A 23,257-nucleotide genomic window follows, 5' to 3' on the forward strand; every position below is an offset into this window, starting at 1 on the left:
AAGAGAGTTCCCCATTCTCTGCATCCTCCAACATCTGCTGTTTCATGAGCTGTTAATTTCAGCAATTCTGACAGGTATGAGGTGGTAACTCATCATAGTTTTGAATTGTAATTCCCTAATGAGGAGTGATGTTGAGCATCTTTTCATGTGTCTGTTAGCCATCTGGGTGTCTTCTTTGTAAAATGTCTGTTCATCCCTTCTGCCCATTTTTTTCTTATTTTTTTAATCTTTTATTTATTTTTGAGAGAAAGAGAGAGAGAGAGAGACATTCAGGCAGGGGAGGGTCAGAGAGAGAGACAGGTTCTGACCTGTCAACACAGAGCCTGATGCGAAGCTCAAACCCATGAACTGTGAGATAGTGACTTGAGCCGAAGTCAGACGCTTAACTGACTGAGCCAACCAGGCGCTCCTCTTCTGTGCATTTCTTAACTGGGCTATTTACTTTCTGGGCATCGAGTTTGGTAACTTCTTTGTAAATATTGTATACTAACCCTTTATGAGATATGTCATTTGAAAATATCTTCTCATATTCCATAGTCTCATATTCTCATATTCCTTTTAATTTTGTTGATTGTTTCCTTCACTGTGAAGAGGCTGCTTTCTTGATGAGGTCCAAAAAATTCATTTTTGCTTTTCCTTCCCTTGCCTCATGAGTCACAACTAGTTGCTATGATTGAACTGAAACAGGTTGCTCCCCGTGTCCTCCTGTAGGGTTTTGATGGTTTCCTGTCTCATATATAGGTCTTTCACCCATTTAGAATTTGTTTTTGTGTATTGTGCAAAAAAGTGTTCTAGTTTCATTCTTCTGCATGTTGATGTTCAGTTCTCCCAGCACCATTTGGTAAAGAGACTGTTTTTTCCATTGGATACTCTTTCCTGCTTTGTCAAACATTAGTTGTTCATATATTTTTGGGTCCATTTCTGGGATCTGTATTCTATTCCATTGAACTATGTGTCTGTTTTGTGCCAATACAATACTGTCTTGATGATTACAACTTTGTAATCCATCTTAAAGTCTGGAATTTGATGCCTCCAGCTTTGGTTTTCTTTCTCAACATTATTCTGGCTCTTCAAGATCTTTTCCTGTTCCATACAAATTTTAGGACTGTTTTTTCTAGCTCTGTGAAGAATGCTGTTGTTATTTTAATAGGGGTTAGATTGAATGTGTAGATTGCTTTGTGTAGTATTTAAATTTTAACAATATTCTTCAAAAACCATGAGCATGGAATGTTTTTCCTTTTTTTGTGTGTGTCTCCTTCAATTTCTTTCATAAGCTTTCTATAGTTTTCAGTGTACAGACATTTAACCTCTTTGGTTATGTTTATTCCTAGGTATCTTATGGTTTTTGGTGCAATTATAAATGGGATCAATTCATTGATAATCTATTTCTGCTGCTTCATTATTGGTGTATATAAATGCAACTGATTTCTGTACATTCAGTTTATATCCTGAGAATTTGTTGAATTCGTTTATCAGTGCTAGCAGTTTTTTTGGTGGAGTCTTTAGGGTTTTCCACGTTATACTTTCATGTCAACTGAAAAAAGTGAAAGTTTTACTTCTTTCTTGCCAATTTGGATGCTTTTATTTCCTTTTGTTGTCTGATTGCTGAGGCTAGGACTTCCAACGCTCTGTTGAACAACAGTGGTGACAGTGGACTTCCCTGTTGTGTTCCTGATTTCGTAGGGAAATCTCTACTTTTCCTGATTGAAGGTGACATTAGCTCCGGGCCTTTCAAATATAGATTTTCTAATGTTAAGGGGATACTATCCTTACTTTCTTGAAGGTTTTGTAAGAAAAGATGCTGTATTTTGTCAAATACTTTTTCTGCATCTATTGACAGGATTATATGGTTCTTAATTTTTCGTCTATTAACGTGATGTATCATATTGATCGATTTGTGAGTTTTGAACCAGCACTGTATCCCAGGATACAGTGAATCCTACTTGATCATGGTGAATACTTCTTTTAATGTAATGTTGAATTTGATTTGCTGGTATCATGCTGAGAATGTTTACATCCAAGTTCATCAGGGATATTGGCCTGTAATTCTCCTTTTTAATGGGATCTGTGTCTGGTTTGGGAATTAAGGTAATGCTGGTTTCATAGAATGAGTCTGGAAGCTTTCCTTCTGTTTCTATTTTTTGGAATATTTTGAGAAGAATAGGTATTGACTCTGCCATAAATGTCTGGTAGAGTTCCCCTGGAAAGCCATCTGGCCGAGAACTCTTGTTTGTTGGAATATTTCCTGATAACTGATTTAATTTCTTTACTGGTCATGGGCCTGTTCAATGTTTCTGTTTCCTCCTCTTTGAGTTATGGTAGCGTGTGAGTATCTAGGAATTTTTCCATTTCTTCCATATTGTCCAATTTTTTTGAATATAATTTTTCGTTGTATTCTCTTTTAATTGTTTGTATTTCCATGGTGTTGGTTGTGATCTCCTGCCTTTCATTCGTGGTTTTATCTGTTTGAGTCCTTTTTCATTTCTAATTGATAGGTCTGGCTGGGGAGTTATCAGTTGTGTTCTTTCTTAAAATCAGCTCTTAGGTTCATTGATCTGTCCTATTGTTTTTTTGTGTTTTTTTTTTTGTATTCTGTATTGTTTATTTCTGCACTAGTTTTTATTATTTCCTTTTTTCTGCTGGATTTGGGCTTTATTTATTGCTGTTTTTCTAGTTCCTTTAGGTACAAGTTTAGATTGTGTATTTGGGACCTTTCTTGCCTCTTGAGATAGGCCTTAATTGCAATGTATTTTCTTCTTAGGACTATCTTTGCTTCATCCAAAAGGGTTTGGACTGTCGTGTTTTCATTTTCATTTGCTTCTGTGTATTTTTTAATATCGCCTTTAATTTCCCGGTTGACCCATTCATTCTTTAGTAGGGTGTCCTTTAACCTCTATATATTTGTGTGCCTTCCAATTTTTTTCTTGTGGTTTATTTAAAGTTTCATAGCGTTATGATCTGAAAATATTCATGGTATGATCTCAATGTTTTTGTATTTATTGAGGGCTGTATTGTGACCCAGTATGTGATCTATTTTGGAGAATCTTCCATGTGCACTCGAATAGAATGTGTATTCTGCTGCTTTAGGATGAAATATTCTGAATATATCTGTTAAGTCCATCTGGTCCAATATATCATTCAGAGCCATTTCCTTTTTGATTTTCTGCTTAGATGATCTTTCCATTGCTTTATATGAAATATTAAAGTCTCCTACAATTACAGTATTATTGTCAATAGGTTTGTTTATGTTTGTGATTAATTGATGTATACATTTGGGTGTTTCCAAGTTAGAGGCATAAATATTTATAATTGTTAGCTCTTCTTGATCGATAGATGGATAAATTGCTTAATTATGTTATAATGTCCTTCTTCATCTCTTGTTACAGTCTGTTTTAAAATCTAGTTAGGCTGATATAAGGATGGCTACTCCAGCTTTCTTTGATGTCCATTAGCATGATAGATGGTTCTCCATCCCCTACCTTTCAATCTGCGGGTGTCCTCAGGTCTAAAATGAATCTCTTTAGGCAGAAAATAGATGGATCTTGCTTTTTACCATTCTGATACCTCATGTCTTTTGATTGGGGCATTTAGTCCATTTACATTCAGAAAGACTATTGAAAGATATGAATTTACTGTCATTGTGTTCTTTGTGGATTTCGTGTTTTTGGATGATATTCTCTAGTCCTTTGTAATCTTTGCTGCTTTCCACTCACAGACTCTCTCTTAGGATCTCCTGCATGGCTGTTGCAGTGGTTATGAAGTCTTTTAGATTTTGTTTGTCTGGGAAAGTCTTTATCTCTCCTTCTATTCTGAATGACAGCTTTGCTGGATAAAGGATTATTGGATGCATATTTTTCCTATTCATCACATTGAATATTTCCTGCCACTATCTTCTGTCTTGCCAAGCTGCTACTAACCTTATGTGTCTGCCCTTGTAAGTTAAGTACCTTTGTCTCATAGCTGCTTTCAGAATTGTCTCTTTATCTTTGTATTTTGCAAGTTTCACTGTGATATGTCATGGTATTGGCCTGTTTTTGTTGTTTCTGAAGGAAGTTCTCTGTGCCTGTTGGACTTGAATGCCTGTTTCCTTCCCCAGATTATGGAAGTTCTCAGCTATAATTTGTTTAAGTAAACTTCTGCCCTGTTTTCTTACCCTTTTTTTTCTGGGACTCCTATGATATGAATATTGTTTTGTTTAATGGAGTCACTTAGTTCTCATATTCTCCTTTCGTGTTCTTATCATTTCTTGTCCCTTTTTTTTAAGCTCCATTATTTTCCATAATTTTATCTTCTATTTCACCTCTTTTCTCCTCTGCTTCTTCCATCCTTGCTGTCACTGTATTGATTTTATTTTGCATCTCAGCTATAACATGTTTTAAATTTTTTAAATGTTTATTTTTGAGAGAGAGAGAGAAGCAGGGCATGAGCAGGAGGGGGGAAGAAAGAGAAGGAGACACAGAATAAAAAGCAGGCTTCAGGTTCTGAGCTGTCCATAGAGCCCAACGCAGGGCTCAAATTCACAAACTGAAAGACCATGACCTGAGCTGAAGTCAGAAGCTTAACCAGCTGAGCTATCCAAGCGCCCCCCAGATATAGTATTTTAAAATTCATCCTGACTAGGTCTTAGGACTTTGAGCTCTGCAACAAGTGTTTCTCTGACATGTTACTTTTTTCCCAGCTAGTAGTCTTATGTCCATTGTTCTAAATTCTTATTCAGATATATTGTTTATATCTGTTTGGAGCAATTCTCTGGCTGTGATTTCTTCTTGACCTTCTTTTTGGGGAGAATTCCTCCTTCTTGTCATTTTAGCTAAGTTTCTTTCTTTTGCATGGTTTAGAATCTTGTTATGTGTCCTGCACCTTAGAATAGTAGTATATCAAAAAGGAGTCATACACTGTACAGAGCCTGACACTCCAGGTCTGACGTATGTTTCATTCACTCTGTTTTTGTGTTTTGGCTCCTCTATCCCACTGTGCAGTCCTCTGCAGAGCTTTTCCTTGCTGTCATGAAGTGTTTGGACGTTTAACTAGGTGTGCCTTTATTTGTTGAAGTAACCCTGAAAAATCAGGGGGAGGGGGAATCCTGATCCCATAAAAAGAGAAAAAGGAAATGGGAGAAAAGAAAACCTTACAGAGAAGCAAAAAAGTATAAAGGTTACTCTAGAGAAAGGAAAAGGAAAATAAAGAGAAGAATCTACAGAAAATATGGAAAAATTATAGAATAATTATATATGACACACACACACACACATATATATATATATATATATATATATGACAAAAAAACAAATCAGAGACTATGAGTCTGATTCCAAAAGAGAAAAAGAAGAGGGAGGAAAGAAAAAGATAAAAAAAGTTGTCCATTGGTCCCTGGGGATGGTGGCTGTGCTGGTGTGGAGGAGAGATTGGCTGCATTGGGTCAGTCATTCTTGCTTCATTGCTCAGTAAATAAGCTGTTGCCAAGCACAGAGGAGCAGGGTTTGGTGTAAGCATGTCCTACTGCCCCTGGCAGCTGCTTTGCTACTGTTAAAGTCCCAGCATGTTGGTGTTGGAGGGGGAAAGTGGTGTCACCCCAATCTCTCATCCCCAGACTGGGGCTTTCAACCCACATTGTTCAGGCATCCCTCACAGAACTACATGGGCAACCAGCTTGCCCTATGCTACAGTTCTCCTGTGCCTTCCACTTAGCTGTGGGCTCGGATTAAAATCTGATTTCTTAAATGACCCTGCAAACGTGTGTATCCATTGCCTTGCTCCAGAGTAGAGCCTCTCCATCCTTTGCCTTTTGCTGGGACCTATAGGGTCTTTTGTCCTTGGGGAGGCAATAACCCCTCTTCCAAAATACTCTGGGAAGCAGACTGCTCTATTCCAGTGATACACCACGCTATGCACTTATGGGCCATTTCCCTCTTCCCTAGGGGCATCGCCATGGCTCCACTCCAGAGAAAGTTGCACACTTTCAAAACCTCTGAATTTCAGCTCCAAAGGCTGTTTGCAAAAAAGAACTGGCACTTTGTATTTCTTGTTCTCCAGTCCATGGTCCAGAGAGGTTTTCCTCTTGTGCAAACTTGATGCTACATTTTCACAACCCCTTTTGTCTTTCCACAGAAAGGGTTCCCACTCCTTCATGACAATTTACATGCATGCACTTTGATCCTGTAAATCTGTTTCCCTCCAAGTGTGGAGATCCTCCTGCCACTCCACAGATAGATTTCCTGGGTGTTCCAAGTGATCTGATCTCAATACAGGTGTATTTGAGGAATAAGGAAATTCCTAGTCCCCCTACTTCTCTGCCATCTTAACTCCTCCCTTGAGTCTTGTTTTTTTCATCCATTCTGATACCCTATGTCTATTGATTGGAGGATTTTGTGCATTTACATTCGGAATAATTGACAGATATGATATTAGTGCCATTGTGTTTCCTGTAAAGTTGCTGTTTCTGGTAATGGTCTCTGTTACTTTCTAGTCTTTATTGCTTTTGGTCTTTCTTTTCCTCACAAAGGGTCTCCTGTAATATTTCTAGTAGAGCTTGTTTAATGGTCATGACTCTTTTACTTTTTCTTTGTCTGAGAAACTCTTTATCTCTCCTTTTATTCTGAATGACAGTCTTACTGGATAAAGTATTCTTGGTTACATACTTTTTCCCCTTCAGCATGTTGAATATACCATGCTTCTTCCTTCAGGCTCACCAGGTTTCTGTGGAGATCTCTACTGCTAGCCTGTTTGTCTTTTCCTATGAGTGAAGAATTTCTTTTTCCTTGCTCCTTTCAGTATTCTTTTCTTATTTCTATATTTTGCAAATCGTACTACAATATGTCTCAGTGTTGGCCAACTTTTGTTGAATTTGATGTGAGTTCTTTGTGCCTCCTGGATTTGGATTACTGTTTCCTTCCCCAGATTAGGGAACTTTTCATCTATAATTTGCTGTAATAACTCTTCTGCCCCATATTCACTCTTTTTCTTCTGGGACTCCTATAATAAGAATATTATTATGCTCTGTGGGGTTGCTGAGTTCCCTAAGTCTACATTTGTGAGTTAATTCTTTTCTTTCCCCATTATTTTCAGCTTCATTATCTTCCATAATTTTATCTTCTATATCACTGATTCATTCCTCTGCTTCTTTCATCATCATTATCATTGCAACCCATTGGTTTTGCATCTCAGTTATAGGATTTTTTATTTTGGCCTGATTAGTTTTAGTTCTTTTATCTCTGGAGACCGGCATTCTCTAGTGTCTTCTATGTTTTTCTCAAGCCCAGTTTTAAATTCCAGTTTAGACATATTATTTATATCTGTTTTGATAAGATCCCTCCCTAGCTGTGACTTCTTCCATGTCTTTCTTTTGGGATTAATTCCTTTATCTTATCATTTTCCTTAGACTTCTGTCTACTGTGTGCTGAGAAATCTTGTTATGGTTCCTAATCCTGAGAGTAATGGCTATGTTAAGAAGAGATCATATACTGTCCAGGATCTGAAAATTCAGGAAGTTTTTTTTTTTTTTTTTTTGGTGTATGCTGTGTGCACTCCACTGTTGTGTATTGGCTCATCATTTCCTCAGATCAGTTTTTCTTTGTGTGCAGTGTGGAGTGCTTGGATCTGATAAAGTGTGGTGAGTTTTAAATAGCTTTGTTCTTGTTTAAATGTTAGAAAAGACCACATTCTGGTTTTGCCAGCACTGAAGATTTGTTGCACTCTATGATCAGTAGACTTGTTGTGTGTAGGGGGTGTTTGCTGGTATTCTGTGGGAGAGGCCTTCTGCACTGTCAGATGGACTTATCCTAGTAAAGATTACCTCGCACCTGCAGGGGATCAGGGCTTGTTGTAAGTGGCTACAACCTCTACTGGTTGTGCTGTTTTGCTCACTGAAGTCCATAAGTACTGATGGTTTGGTGGGGAATAGCATTGCCCTGCTATCTCATCCCACACATAGCGATTTCGTGCCCACCCCTCTTCAGGAAGCTCTCGCAGAAGAGCAAACAACTTTCCCACTTTGTCCCCAGTGTCTGTCAAATCCCTGCCTTCACCTTGTCTGTATCTGTGCTGTATGCCTGTCAGGCAGCACAAAACTCCTGCATTTTATCTTAGGTGTGTGGCTGGGTTTCAAAACTCCACATTTTAGGAGCATATCATGGTGCAGACCCACACTGATCCTCTTGTGGACAGTCTTGCTGAGCTCTTGCTGGTGCCAGTTTGTCCATAAAAAGCAGTCACATGACTGTACAGCAGTTTGAAGTTTATAGTAAAGTGCAGCAAAAAGCTCAGACCAAGGTTTTCTGCCCTCAGCATGTGTCTCTGTTCCTATGCTAATGGAAAGAGCACCACTTTGGCACCAACCAGTTCTTTTGTCCCTGGAAAAGCTGTGCCACCTCTCACAAATGCACTTTTAGAAGGGTTATCCGCAGAGCATGCTTTCTGGGACAAGGCTTCCACCCTCCTTCCCTACAGGAGCACTGATAATTCCACTAGGCATGAACCCCATGATGGCACAGTCTTATAAAACTCCAGACTTTGATCTTTGCTGCTTATAAAAACTTACACTGGTCAGCTGCTCTCCTTTTACCAGTAAATGGTTTTGAGGTAGAATTTTTATTGTGTAATTCCCTGTGTTCTGTTTTAACTCTTTCCTTCTCTCTCACTTTCTCTCATTTTTTTCTCCATGATCAGAGCTCCCTTCTTTCTGCAGCACATGATTCTTTTCTCCTCCAAATCAACTTCTTGCACCTCTTACCTTCCACAATGTGGCCATTTTTCTACATCTAGCAGTGCACTTTGTTCTCTCAGTCCTAAGATTGATTTATTGGGTATTCAGAATGATTTGATATTTATCTGGTTGTGTTTGATGGATGAGGCAAGCAATGGGTCCCACTATTACTTGATCTTAACTCCTCTACCAAACATTTAAAGAAGAGTTAATACCTATTCTTCTCAAACGTTTAAAAAAAAAAGAAAAAAAAAGAAATAGAAGGAACACTCCAAACTTTCTATAAGGCCAGTATTGCCTTGATTCCAAAACCAGACAAAGACCTTACTAAAAAAATAGAATTACAGGTCAATATTCCTGATAAATGTGGAAGCAAAATTTCTCAAGAAAATACTAACAAATAGAATCCAAAAGTACATTAAAAGAATCCCTCACCATTATCAAGTGGGATTTATTCCTGGGCTGCAAGATCGTTCAATATTCACAAATCAATCAACGTGATACACCACATTAATAGAAGAAAAGATTGGGACACCTGGGTGGCTCAGTCGGTTAAGTGTCTGAATCTGGCTCAGGTCATGATCTCGCGATTTGTGAGTTTGAGCCCTGTGTCAGGCTCTGTGCTGACAGCTCAGAGCCTGGAGCTTGCCTTGGATTCTGTGTCTCGCTATCTCTCTGCCCCTCTCCTGCTCACACTCTGTCTATCTCTGTCTCAAAAATAAATACAATATTTTTTAAAATTAAAAAAAATAGAAGAAAGGATAAGAACCATATGATCCCCTTCATAGATGTAGAAAAAGCGTTTGAAAAAACTACAGCATCCTTTCTTGATAAAAACGCTCAACAAAGTGAGGATAAGGGAACAATACCTCAATATCATAAAGGCCATATACGAAAGACCCACAGCTAATATCATCCTTAATAGGAAAAAAATGAGAGATTTTCCTCCACAGTCAGAAACAAGACAGGGATGTCCTCTGAGAACAGTTATTGATCACTGTAGTGGAAGTCCTAATCTAAGCATTAGACACCAAAAAGAAATAAAAGGCATCCAAGTCGGCAAGGAAGAATTCAAACTTTCAATATTCACAGACAGTATGGTACTCTATGTAGAAAACCTGAAAGACTCCACACACACACACACACACACACACACACACTCATTAGAACTGTTACTCAAATTCAGTAAAGGCTCAAGATACAAACTCAATGCACAGAAATCAGTTTTATTTCTATGCATCAATAATGAAGCAGCAGAAACAGAAATCAAGGAATTGACCCCTTTTACAGTTGCAATTCCAAGAATCCTAAGATACCTAATAATAAACCTGACCAAAAAGGTAAAATATCTGTACTCTGAAAAGTATAGTGCACTAATGAAAGAAATTGAAGATGACAAAGAAATGGAGAAATATTCCATACTCATAGATTGGAAGAAAAAAATATTGTTAAAATGTCTATACTACCCGGGGCACCTGGGTGGCTCAGTAGGTTAAGCGTCCGACTTTGGCTCAGGTCATGATCTCATGGTTCATGAGTTTGAGCCCCATGTTGGGATCTGTGTTGACAGCTCAGAGCCTGGAGTCTGCTTCAGATTCCATGTCTCCCTCTCTCTCTTTCTCTCCCTTGCTCTCACTCTGTCTCTCTCTCAAAAATAAATAAACATTTTTTTTAAATATCTATGCCACCCAAAGCAATCTACACATTTCCTCCAGTCCCTATCAATACCACAAGCATTTTTAAAAAGCTAGAACAAACAATTCAAAATTTTTGATGGAACCACAAAAGACCCAGAATATCTAAAGCAATCTTACAAAAGGAAGGCAAAGTTGAAAGCATTACAGTTCTGGAATTCAAGCTATATTACAAAGTTGTAGTCATGAAGACAGTATAGTACTGTCACAAAAATGGACCCATACATCAGTGTAATAGAACAGAAAAGCAGGAAATAAACCCACAAATATATGGTCAACTAATCTTTAATTAAGTATGAAAGAATATGTAATGGAACAAAGACAGTCTCTTCAACAAATGGTGTTAGGGAACTGGATAGAAACATGCAAAAGAATGAAACTATACCACTTTTTTTTACACTATACACAAAAATAAACACAAAATGCATGAAAGACCCAAAGGTGAGACAGTAATCCATCAAAATTGTAGAGACCACAGGAAGCATCCTCTTTGACATTGGCCATTGCATCTTCTTACTAGGCATGTCTCAAGAGGCAAGGGAAACAAAAACAAAAACTATTGTGACTTCATCAAGGTAAAATGCTTCTGTCCACCAAAGGAAACAATAAAAAAAATTAAGGGCAACTTTTGGAATAAGAGAAAATATTTGCAAATGACATATCTGATAAAAGATTAGTATCCAAAATCTATAAAGAACTTATCAAACTCAAAACCCAAAAAACAAATAATATAGTTATAAAATGCTCAGAAGACATGAATAGACATTTTTCTAAGAAGACATCCAGATGGCCAAGAGAAACATGAAAAGATGATCAACATAATTCATCATTAAGGAAATGCAAATCAAAAGCACAATTAGATACTACTTCACACCTGTCAGAATGATTAAAATTAACAACTCAGGACACAACATATGTTGGAAGGAATGCAAAGTGGTGCAGCCACCCTGGAAAACACTATGGAAGGCCCTCAAAAAATTAAAAATAGAGCTACCCTATGACCCAGCAATTTCACTACTAGGAATTTATCCAAAGGATAGACAATTGCTGATTAAAAGGGGCACATGCACTCCAGTGTTTATAGTAATGCTATCAACAATAACCAAATTATATAAAGAGCCCCAATGTCCATCAACTGATGAATGGATTAAGAAGATGTGATTATATACATAGATAGATAGTCTCCATAGTATATATGGAATACTACTTGGCAATGGAGAAGAATGAAATCTTACTTTGCAACAATGTGGATGGAACTAGAGGGTATTATGCTAAGTGAAATAAGTCAATCAGTGAAAGACAGATATATTATTTCACTCATATGTGGAATTTGATAAACACAACAGATTAAGGGAAGGAAAAATAAGATAAAAACAGTGAGGGAGACAAACCATAAAAGACTCTTAAATACAGAGAACAAACAGGGTTGATGGGGTGGAGGGGTTGGCGGTGAGCTAAATGGGTTATGGACATTAAGTAAGGCACTTAATTAGGAATGAGCACTGGGTATCATATGTAAGAGATGAGTCACTGGATTATATTCCTGAAACCAAGACTATACTGTACATTAATAAACTTTACTGTACATTAATTAAACTTTTAATTTTTTAATTAAAGAATTAAAAAACAAAGCAAAACATAAAACACATCAACTTAGGAGAAGGGGAAAAATAGAGGGATGCAAACTATAAGAGTCTTTTAACTATAGAGAACAAACAGGGTTGATGGAAGGGATGTGGTCAGAGGATGGGCTAAATGGGTGATGCATATTAATGAGAGCAATGTTGTATTGGTCAGTGGGTGTTATAAGTATATGAATATGTATGTGTATATGAATCCCTAAATTTATTTTGAAACCAATATTACACTATAGATTAACTAAAATTTAAAGAAAATTTTGAAAAAAAAGCAAAACTAAAAGGTAGCCTAATAAATCGGAAAGACATTTACAAATGACACATCTGATAAAGGACTGGTATCCAAAATGGACAAAGTACTATAAAACTCAACACCCAAATGTGATCCAATTCAAAAATGGGTGGAGCACATGGAATAGACATTTTCCCAAAGAGGAAACACAGATGGCCAACAGACATATGAAAAGATGTTAAATATCACTGATCCTCAGGGATATACATATTAAAACTCATAATGAGGTATCACCTCACACCTGTAAGAATGGATAAAATCAGCAACATAAGAAACAATAGGTGTTGACAAGGATGTGGATAAAGAGGAACCTTCTTGCAATGTTGGTGGGAATTCAAACTGGTGCAACCACTCCAGAATACCATATGGAAATTCCTCAAAAAGTTCAAAATAAAACTATGGTAAGATCCAGCAATTGAACTACTGGAATTTACTCAAAAAATAAAAATATAGTAATTCAAATGAATACATACACCCCAATGTTTATAGCAGCATTATCTACAATAGCCAAATTATGAAAAGAGCCCAAGTGTCTATCAACTGATGAATGAATAAGAAGAGATGGTATATATATATATATATATGCACACACATATACCATTCATTAGTTGATAGACACACTCAGCCATAAAAAGGAATGAAATCTTGCCAATTGCAATGATGTGGATGGTGCTAGAAAGCATTATGCTAAGTGAAATAAGTTGGTCAAAGAAGGACAAATACCATATGATTTCACTCATATGTGGAATTTCATAAAGAAAATAAATAACCAAAGGGGAAAAAGATTGAGCAAGACAAAGAAAGAAACAGACTCTTAACTATATGGAACAAAGTGATGGGTACGAGAGAAGAGGTAGTTTGGAGGATGGGTAGAATAGGTGAGAAAGATTAAGGAGTGCACTTGTGATGAGCATTAGGTGTTGAAACACTACATTGTACATCTGAAATTAATATTACATTGAATGTTAACTAACAGTAATTTAATAAAAAATTTAAATGAATAAATAAATAAATAAATAAATAAAAGCACTCTAGAATTTGAATTGCAATTATATTCCCTTCTGTAATGAAAGAGATATTTTTTTAACATTTTATTTTTCAGTATCCTCTACACCCATTGTGGGAGAATCATGCTCTCAACCCTGAGTTCAAGAGTCATATACTCTACTGACTGAGCCTACCAGGCACCTCCAGACGAGGTATCTCTTATCATTTGAATAAAATACACCACCACACAAAAACAAAATAAAATAAATTGGAAAAAAAACATTTGAAACTAAGCCTTATATCTCTTCAAAGTAATGCTCTCCATAGTTCTGGTGAAGAAGGCGGCTTAGGAAGACACTGGGCTCACCGTGTCCTGCTGATCACTTAGATTCCACCTACACCTGCCTAAATAACCCAGAAAACTGCCACAAGACTAGCAGAACAGAGTCTCTGGACCCAAGACCAGATGAGAGGCCCACGGAAGAGGGTAGGAAGGGCGGCAAGGTGGTGCTTGCTCCACGGACTGGTGGGAGGGAGCCAGGGTGGAGGGGCGGCCCGCCAGCCAAGCAGACACCCCGAGTCTGCCTTGCAAAAGGAAAGGGGCCGGACAGACTGTGTTTGCACAGCGAGCGGGACTTAACATCTGGAAGGTTATAAGTTAACATCTCTGCTCAGAGAGTGGGAAGGCTGGAGGACAACGGGAGGGAGAGTTGCTGAGCCCTGGGACGACAGAGCTCAGTTTGGCGGGGAACAAAGGCGCTCTCCAGTGCCATCTCCCTCGCCCATCACCCAGCCAAAATCCCAAAGGGAACCAGTTCCTGCCACGGAAATTGCTGGCACCGCACAAACACCCAACGCTGTGCTTCTGCAGATCCACACCACCGGTGGTGGGTCTGACTCCCTCCCGCTGCCACAGGGCCCCTCCTGAAGTGGACCACTGAAGGAGAAGGGAGTTGAGCCTGCCCCTCCCACAACTGTGCACCTTGCCTATTCACCCCAGCTAATACGCTAGGTCCCCAGGACCACAAGCCTGGCAGTGTGCAAGTAGCTCAGATGGACCACGCCACCGCACAGTGAATCCCGCCCCTAGGAGAGGGAAAGAGAAGGCACACATCAGTCTGACTGTGGCCCCAGCGGTGGGCTGGGAGCAGACACGGGTTTTGACTGCGCCCCGCCCACCAACACGAGTTATTCAAGACAGCACAGGAGAAGTGCCCTGCAGTTCCCCACCACTCCAGGAACTATCCAAAATGACCAAATGGAAGAATTACCCTCAAAAGAATCTCCAGGAAATAACAGCTAACGAATGATCAAAAAGGATTTAAACAATATAACAGAAAGTGAATTTAGAATAATAGTCATAAAATTAATCACTGAGCTTGAAAACAGTACAGAGGACGGGAGAGAATCTATTGCTACAGAAATCAAGGGACTAAGGAACAGTCAGGAGGAGCTGAAAAACGCTTTAAACGACATGCAAAATAAAATGGAAATGACCACGGCTCAGATTGAAGAGGCAGAGGAGAGAATAGGTGAACTAGAAGAAAAAAATATGGAAAAAGAAGAAGCTGAGAAAAAGAGAGATAAAAAAATCCACGAGTATGAGGGGAAAATTAGAGAACTAAGTGATGCACTAAAGAGAAATAATCTACCCATAATTGGTATTCCAGAGGAGGAAGAGAGGGGGAAAGTGCTGAAGGTGTACTTGAAGAAATGATAGTTGCAAACTTCCCTGATCTAGGGAAGGAAAAAGGCATTGAAATCCAAGAGGCACAGAGAACTCCCTTCAGACGTAACTTGAATCGATCTTCTGCATCACATATCATAGTGAAACTGGCAAAATACAAGGATAAAAAGAAAATTCTGAAAGCAGCTAGGGATAAACATGCTCTAACATATAAAGGGAGACCTATAAGACTCCTGACTGATCTCTCTTCTGAAACTTGGCAGCACAGAAAGGAATGGTAGGAGATCTTCAATGTGATGAACAGGAAAAATATGCAGCCGAGATCCTTTATCCAGCAAGTCTGTCATTTAGAATAGGAGGAGAGATAAAGGTCTTCAAAAAACAAACAAAAAATGAAGGAATTCGTCACCACTAAACCAGCACTACAAGAGACCCTAAGGGGGAACCTGTGAGACAAGGTACCAGAGACATCGCTACAAGCATGAAACATACAGACATCACAATGACTTTAAACCCATATCTTTCTATAATAACACTGAATGTAAATGGATTAAATGAAACAACCAGAAGACATAGTGTACCAGAATGGATTAAAAAAACAAGACCCATCTATTTGTTGTCTAAAAGAGATTCATTTTAGACCTGAGGACACCTTCAGATTGAGAGTGAGGGGATGGAGAACTATTTATCATGCGAATGTAAGTCAAAAGAAAGCTGGAGTAGCCATACTTATATCAGACAAACTAGACTTTAAATTAAAGGCTGTAACAAGAGTTGAAGAAGGTCATTATATAATAATTACAGGGTCTATCCACCAGGAAGAGCTAACAGTTATAAATGTCTATGCACAAAACACAGAAACCCCCAAATATATAAAAAAATTAATCGGGGCGCCTGGGTGGCGCAGTCGGTTAAGCGTCTGACTTCAGCCAGGTCACGATCTCAAAGGTCCGTGAGTTCGAGCCCCGCGTCGGGCTCTGGGCTGATGGCTCAGAGCCTGGAGCCTGTTTCCGATACTGTGTCTCCCTCTCTCTCTGCCCCTTGCCCGTTCATGCTCTGTCTCTCTCTGTCCCAAAAATAAATAAACGTTGAAAAAAAAATTAAAAAAAAATTAATCACAAACATAAGCAACCTTATTGATAAGAATGTGGTAACTGCAGGGGACTTTAACACTCCACTTACAGAAATGGATAGATCGTCTAGACACACAGTCAATAAAGAAACAAGGGCCGTAAATGGTACATTGGATCAGATGGACTTGACAAATCTATTTAGAACTCTGCATCCCAAAGCAACAGAATATACTTTCTTCTCGAGTCCACATGGAACATTCTCCAAGATACATCATATACTGGGTCACAAAACAGCCCTTCATAAGTATACAAGAATTGAGATCATAACATGTACTCTTTCAGACCACAATACTATGAAGCTTGAAATCAACCACAGGAAAAAGTCTGCAAAACCTCCAAAAGCATGGAGGTTAAAGAACATCCTACTAAAGAAGGGATGGGTCAACCAGGCAATTAAAGAAGAAATATAAAAATATATGGAAACAAACGAAAATGAAAAGACAACAATCCAAACGCTTGGGAGGCAGCAAAGGGAGTCCTGAGAGGAAAATACATTGCAATCCAGGTCTGTCTCAAGACACAAGAAAAATCCCAAATACAAAATCTAACAGCACACCTAAAGGAAATAGAGGCAGAACAGCAAAGACAGACTAAACCCAGCAGAAGAAGAGAAATAATAAAGATCATAACAGAAATAAACAATATAGAATCCAAAAAAACTGTAGAGCAGATCAACGAAACCAAGAGTTGGTTTTTTGAAAAAATAAACAAAATTGACCAACCTCTAGCCAGGCTTCTCAAAAAGAAAAGGGAGATGACCCAAATAGATAAAATCATGAATGAAAATGGAATTATTACAACCAATCCCTCAGAGATACAAGAGTTATCAGGGAATACTATGAAAACCTATATGCCAACAAACTGGAAAACCTGGAAGAAATGGACAAATTCCTAAACACCCACACACGTCAAAAACTCAATCAGGAGGAAATACAAAGCTTGAACATACCCATAACCAGTGAAGAAATGGAATCAGTTATCAAAAATATCCCAAACAATAAGAGTCGAGGACCAGATGGCTTCCCAGGGGAGTTCTACCAGACGTTTAAAGCAGAGATAATACCTATCCTTCTCAAGCTATTCCAAGAAATAGAAAGGGAAGGAAAACTTCCAGACTCATTGTATGAAGCCAGTATTACTTTGATTCCCAAACCAGACAGAGACCCAGTAAAAAAAGAGAACTACAGGCCAATATCCCTGATGAATATGGATGCACAAATTCTCAACAAGATACTAGCAAATCGCATTCAACAGCATATAAAAGCATTATTCACCATGATCAAGGGGGATTCATTCCTGGGATGCAGGGCTGGTCCAACATTCACAAATCAATGTGATACATCACATTAATAAAAGAAAAGATAAGAACCATATGATCCTGTCAATCAATGCAGAAAAGGCCTTTGACAAAATTCAGCATTCTTTCTTAATAAAAACCCTCGAGAATGTCGGGATAGAAGGAACATACTTAAACATCATAAAAGCCATTTATGAAAAGCCCACAGCTAACATCATCCTCAATGAGGAAAAACTGAGAGCTTTTTCCCTGAGATCAGGAACACGACAGGGATGTCCACTCTCATCGCTGTTGTTTAACATTGTGTTGGAAGTTCTACCATCAGCAATCAGACAATGAAAGGAAATCAAAGGCATCAAAATTGGCAAAGATGAAGTCAAGCTTTCACTTTTTGCAGATGACATATTATACATTGAAAATCCGATAGACTCCACCAAAAGTCTGTTAGAATTGATACATGAATTCAGCAAAGTCGCAGGATACAAAACTAATGTACAGAAATCAGTTGTATTCTTATACAGTAACAATGAAGCAACAGAGAGACAAATAAAGAAACTGATCCCATTCACAATTGCACAAAGAAACATAAAATGCCTAGGAAGAAATCTAACCAAAGATGTAAAAAATCTGTATGCTGACAACTATAGAAAGCTTATGAAGGAAATTGAAGAAGATATAAAGAAATGGAAAAAACATTCCGTGCTAATGGATTGGAAGAATAAGAATTGTCAAAATGTCAATACTACCCAAATCCATCTACACATTCAATGCAATCCCAATCAAAATGGCACCAGCACTCTTCTGGAAACTAGAACAAGCAATCCTAAAATTCATATGGAACCACAAAAGGCCCTTAATAGCCAAAGTAATTTTGAAGAAGATTTGTATGGAACCACAAAAGGCCCTGAATCGCCAAAGTAATATTGAAGAAGAAGACCAAAGCAGGAGGCATCACAATCCCAGACTTTAGCCTCTACTACAAAGCTGTCATCATCAAGACAGCATGGTATTGGCACAAAAACAGACACATAGACCAATGGAATAGAATAGAAACCCCAGAACTAGACCCACAAACGTATGGCTAACTAATCTTTGACAAAGCAGGAAAGAATATCCAATGGAAAAAAGACAGTCTTTTTAACAAATGGTGCTGGGAGAACTGGACAGCAACATGCAGAAGAATGAAAGTAGACCACTTTCTGACACCATTCACAAAAATAAACTCAAAATGGATAAAGGACCTGAATGTGAGACAGGAAACCATCAAAACCCTAGAGGAAAAAGCAGGAAAAGACCTCTCTGACCTCAGCCACAGCAATTTCTTACTTGACACATCCCCAAAGGCAAGGGAATTAAAAGCAAAAATGAACTATTGGGACCTCATGAAGATAAAAAGCTTCTGCACTGCAAAGGAAACAATCAACAAAAGTAAAAGGCAACCAACGGAATGGGAAAAGATATTTGCAAATGACATATCGGACAAAGGGGTAGTATCCAAAATCTAGAAAGAGAACATCAAACTCCATACCGGAAAAAATAAATAACCCAGTGAAGAAATGGGCAGAAGACATGAATAGACACTTTTCCAAAGAAGACATCCAGATGGCCAACAGACACGTGAAAAGATGCTCAACAACACCCCTCATCAGGGAAATACAAATCAAAACCACACTCGGATATCACCTCACACCAGTCAGAGTGGCCAAAATGAACACATCAGGTGCACTGTTGGTGGGAATGCAAACTGCTGCAGCCACTCTGGAAAACAGTGTGGAGGTTCCTCAAAAAATTAAAAATAGACCTATCCTATGATCCAGCATTAGCACTGCTAGGAATTTACCCAAGGGATACAGGAGTACTCATGCGTAGGGGCACTTGTACCCGAATGTTTATAGCAACACTCTCAACAATAGCCAAATTATGGAAAGAGCCTAAATGTCCATCACCTGATGAATGGATAAAGAAATTGTGGTTTATATACACAATGGAGTACGACGTGGCAATGACAAAGAATGAAACATGGCCCTTTGTACTAACGTGGATGGAACTGGAGAGCGGTATGCTAAGTGAAATAAGCCATACAGAGAAGACAGATACCATATGTTTTCACTCTTATGTGGATCCTGAGAAACTTAACAGAAACCCATGGGGGAGGGGAAGAAAAAAAAAGAGGTTAGATGGGAGAGAGCCAAAACATAAGAGACTCTTAAAACTGAGAACAAACTGAGGGTTGAAGGGGGGTGGGAGGGAGGGGAGGGTGGGTAATGGGTATTGAGGAGGGCACCTTTTGGGATGAGCCTGGGTGTTATAGGGAAACCAATTTTGACAATAAATTTCATATATTGGAAAAAAATTAATGCTCTCACTGAAGAAATGACAATGACAATAAATTGGTATTTACACCTTTTTGAAGGAATTCAGAGTACTGAAATTCACACCTCCCCACCAAGACATACTCTTCATTGTTTTTTTAATATGAAATTTATTGTCAAATATGTTTCCATACAACACCCAGTGCTCATCCCAAAAGGTGTCCTCCTCAATACCCATCACCCACCCTCCCTTCCTTCCCACCCCCCATAACCCTTAGTTTGTTTTCAGTTTTTAAGAGTCTCTATTGTTTGGCTCTCTCCCTCTCTAAACTATTTTTTTTCTTCCCCTCCCCCATGGACTACTGTCAAGTTTCTCAGGATCCACATGAGTGGAAACATATGGTATCTATATTTCTCTGTATGACTTATTTCACTTAGCATAACACTCTCCAGTTCCATCCACGTTGCTACAAAAGGCCATATTTCATGCTTTCTCATTGCCACGTAGTATTACATTGTGTATACAAACCACAATTTCTCTATCCATTCGTCAGTTGATGGACATTTAGGCTTTTTCCATAATTTGGCTATTGTTGAGAGTGCTTCTATAAATATTTGGGTACAAGTGCCTCTACACACCAGCACTCCTGTATCCCTTGGGGAAATTCCTAGCAGTGCTATTGCTGGGTCATAGGGTAGGTCTATTGTTAATATTTTGAGGAACCTCCACACTGTTTTCCAGAGTGGCTGCTCCAGTTTGCATTCCCACCAACAGTGCAAGAGGGTTCCCGTTTCTCCAAATCCTCTCCAGTATCTATAGTCTCCTGATTTATTCATTTTAGCCACTCTGACTGGCATGTCGTCATATCTGAGTGTGGTTTTCAATTGTATTTCCCTGAAGAGGAGTGATGTTGAGCATCTTTTCATGTGCCTGTGGCCATCTGGATGTCTTCTTTAGAGAAGTGTGTATTCATGTCTTCTGCCCACTTCTTCACTGGATTATTTGTTTTCCAGGTGTGGAGCTTGGTGAGTTCTTTATAGATTTTGGATACTAGCCGTTTGTCTGATATGTTATTTGCATATATCATTTCCCATTCTGTCGGTTGCCTTTTAGCTTTGTTAATTGTTTCCTTTGCAGAGCAAAAGCTTTTTATCTTCATGAAGTCCCAATAGTTCACTTTTGCTTTTAATTCCCTTGCCTTTGGAGATGTGTCAAGTAAGAAATTGCTACGGCTGAGGTCAGAGAGGTTTTTTTCCTGCTTTCTCCTCTAGGGTTTTGATGGTTTACTGTCTCACATTCACGTCCTTTATCCATTTTGAGTTTCATTTTGTGAATGGTGTCAGAAAGTGGTCTAGTTTCATTCTTCTGCATGTTGCTGTCCAGTTCTCCCAGCACCATTTGTTAAAGAGACTTTCTTTTTTCCAATCGCTATTCTTTCTTGCTTTGTCAAAGTTTATTTGGCCATACATTTGTGGGTCCAATTCTGGAGTCTCCATTCTAATCCATTTGTCTATGTGTCTAATTTTGTGCCAATACCATGCTATCTTGATGATTATAGCTTTGTAATAGAGGCTAAAGTCTGGGATTGTGATGCCTCCTGCTTTGGTCTTCTTCTGCAATATAACTTTGGCTATCCCGGGTCTTCTGTGGTTCCATACAAATTTTAGGTTTGTTTGTTCTAGCTTTGAGAAGAATGCTGGTACATTTTTGATTGGGAATGCATTGAATGTGTAGATGGCTTTGGGTAGAATTGACATTTCAACAATATTTATCCTTACAATCCATGAGCATGGAATGTTTTTCCATTTCTTGGTATCTTCTTCAATTTTCTTCATAAGCTTTCTATAGTTTTCCACATACAGATCTTGTACATCTTCGGTTAGATTTATTCCTAGGTATTTTCTGCTTCTTGTTGCAATTGTGAATGGGAACAGTTTCTTTATTTGTCTTTCTGTTGCTTCATTATTAGTGTATAAGAATGCAACTGATTTCTGTACATTAGTTTTGCATCCTTCGACTTTGCTGAATTCATGTATCAGTTATAGCAGACTTTTGGTCGAGTCTATCAGGTTTTCCACGTATAGTATCATGTCATGTGCAAAAAGTGAAAGCTTGACTTCATCTTTGCCAATTTTCGTGCCTTTGATTTCCTTTTGTTGTCTGATGGCTGATGCTAAAACTTCCAACACTATGTTAAACAGTAGTGGTGCGAATGGACATCCTTGTCGTGTTCCTGATCTCAGGGAGAAAGCTCTCAGTTTTTCCCCATTGAGAATGATATTAGCTGTGGGCTTTTCATAAATGGCTTTTTGATGATGAAGTATGTTCCTTCTATCTTGACTTTCTCGAGGGATTTTATTAAGAAAGGATGCTGAATTGTGTCAAATGCTTTTTCTTCATTGATTGACAGGATCATATGGTTCTTTTCTTTTCTTTAATTAATGTGATGTATCACATTGATTGATTTGTGAATGTTGAACCAGCCCTGCATCCCAGGAATGAATCCCGCTACATCATGGTAAATAATTATTTTTATATGCTGTTGAATGCGATTTGCTAGTATCTTGTTGAGAATTTGTACATCCATATTCATCAGGGATATTGGCCTGTAGTTCTCTTTTTTTACTGGGTGTCTGGTTTAGGAATCAAAGTAAGGCTGGCTTCAAGAATGGGTCTGGAAGTTTTCCTTCCCTTTCTATTTTTTGGAATAACTTGAGAAGGATAGGTATTATCTCTGCTTTAAACATCTGGTAGAACTCCCCTGGGAAGCCATCTGGTCCTGGACTCTTACTGTTTGGGATATTTTTGATAACTGATTCCATTTCTTCGCTGGTTATGGGTCTGTTCAAGTTTTCTATTTCTTCCTGTTTGAGTTTTGGACGTGTGTGAGTGTTTAGGAATTTGTCCATTTCTTCCAGGTTGTCCCGTTTGTTGGCATATAATTTTTCATAGTATTCCCTGATAATTGCTTGTATCTCTGAGGGATTGATTGTAATAATTCCATTTTCATTCATGATTTTATCTATTTGGGTCATCTCCCTTTTCTTTTTGAGAAGCCTGGCTAGAGGTTGGTCAATTTTGTTTATTTTTTCAAAAAACCAACTCTTGGTTTCGTTGATCTGCTCTACAGTTTTTTAGATTCTATATTGTTTATTTCTGTTCTGATCTATATTATTTCTCTTCTTCTGCTGGGTTTGGGGTGCCTTTGCTGTTCTGCTTCTATTTCCCTTAGGTGTGCTGTTAGATTTTGTATTTGGGATTTTTCTTGTTTCTTGAGACAGACCTGGATTGCAATGTATTTTCCTCTCAGGACTCCCTTTGCTGCCTCCCAAGCATTTGGATTGTTGTCTTTTCATTTTCATTTGTTTCCATATATTTTTAAATGTCTTCTCTAATTGCCTGGTTGACCCATTCCTTCTTAGTAGGGTGTTTTTTAACATCCATGCTTTTAGAGGTTTTCCAGACTTTTTCCTGTGGTTGATTTCAAGTTTCGTAGCATTGTGGTCAGAAAGAGTA

At 38.4% G+C, this 23,257-nt stretch overlaps 1 long non-coding RNA gene across 1 annotated transcript; it reads left to right on the forward strand.

The window, feature by feature from the left end:
- On the forward strand, window positions 1-20,751 carry LOC125159686 (uncharacterized). The gene is made up of 3 exons (XR_007149888.1): window positions 1-177; window positions 11,672-11,679; window positions 20,704-20,751. It is a non-coding gene; the product is annotated as an uncharacterized LOC125159686 (long non-coding RNA).
- Window positions 20,752-23,257: the final 2,506 nt, after the last annotated feature.

Source organism: Prionailurus viverrinus, unplaced genomic scaffold (assembly GCF_022837055.1).
Source record: "Prionailurus viverrinus isolate Anna unplaced genomic scaffold, UM_Priviv_1.0 scaffold_57, whole genome shotgun sequence".
In the NCBI taxonomy this organism is placed as follows: domain Eukaryota; kingdom Metazoa; phylum Chordata; class Mammalia; order Carnivora; family Felidae; genus Prionailurus; species Prionailurus viverrinus.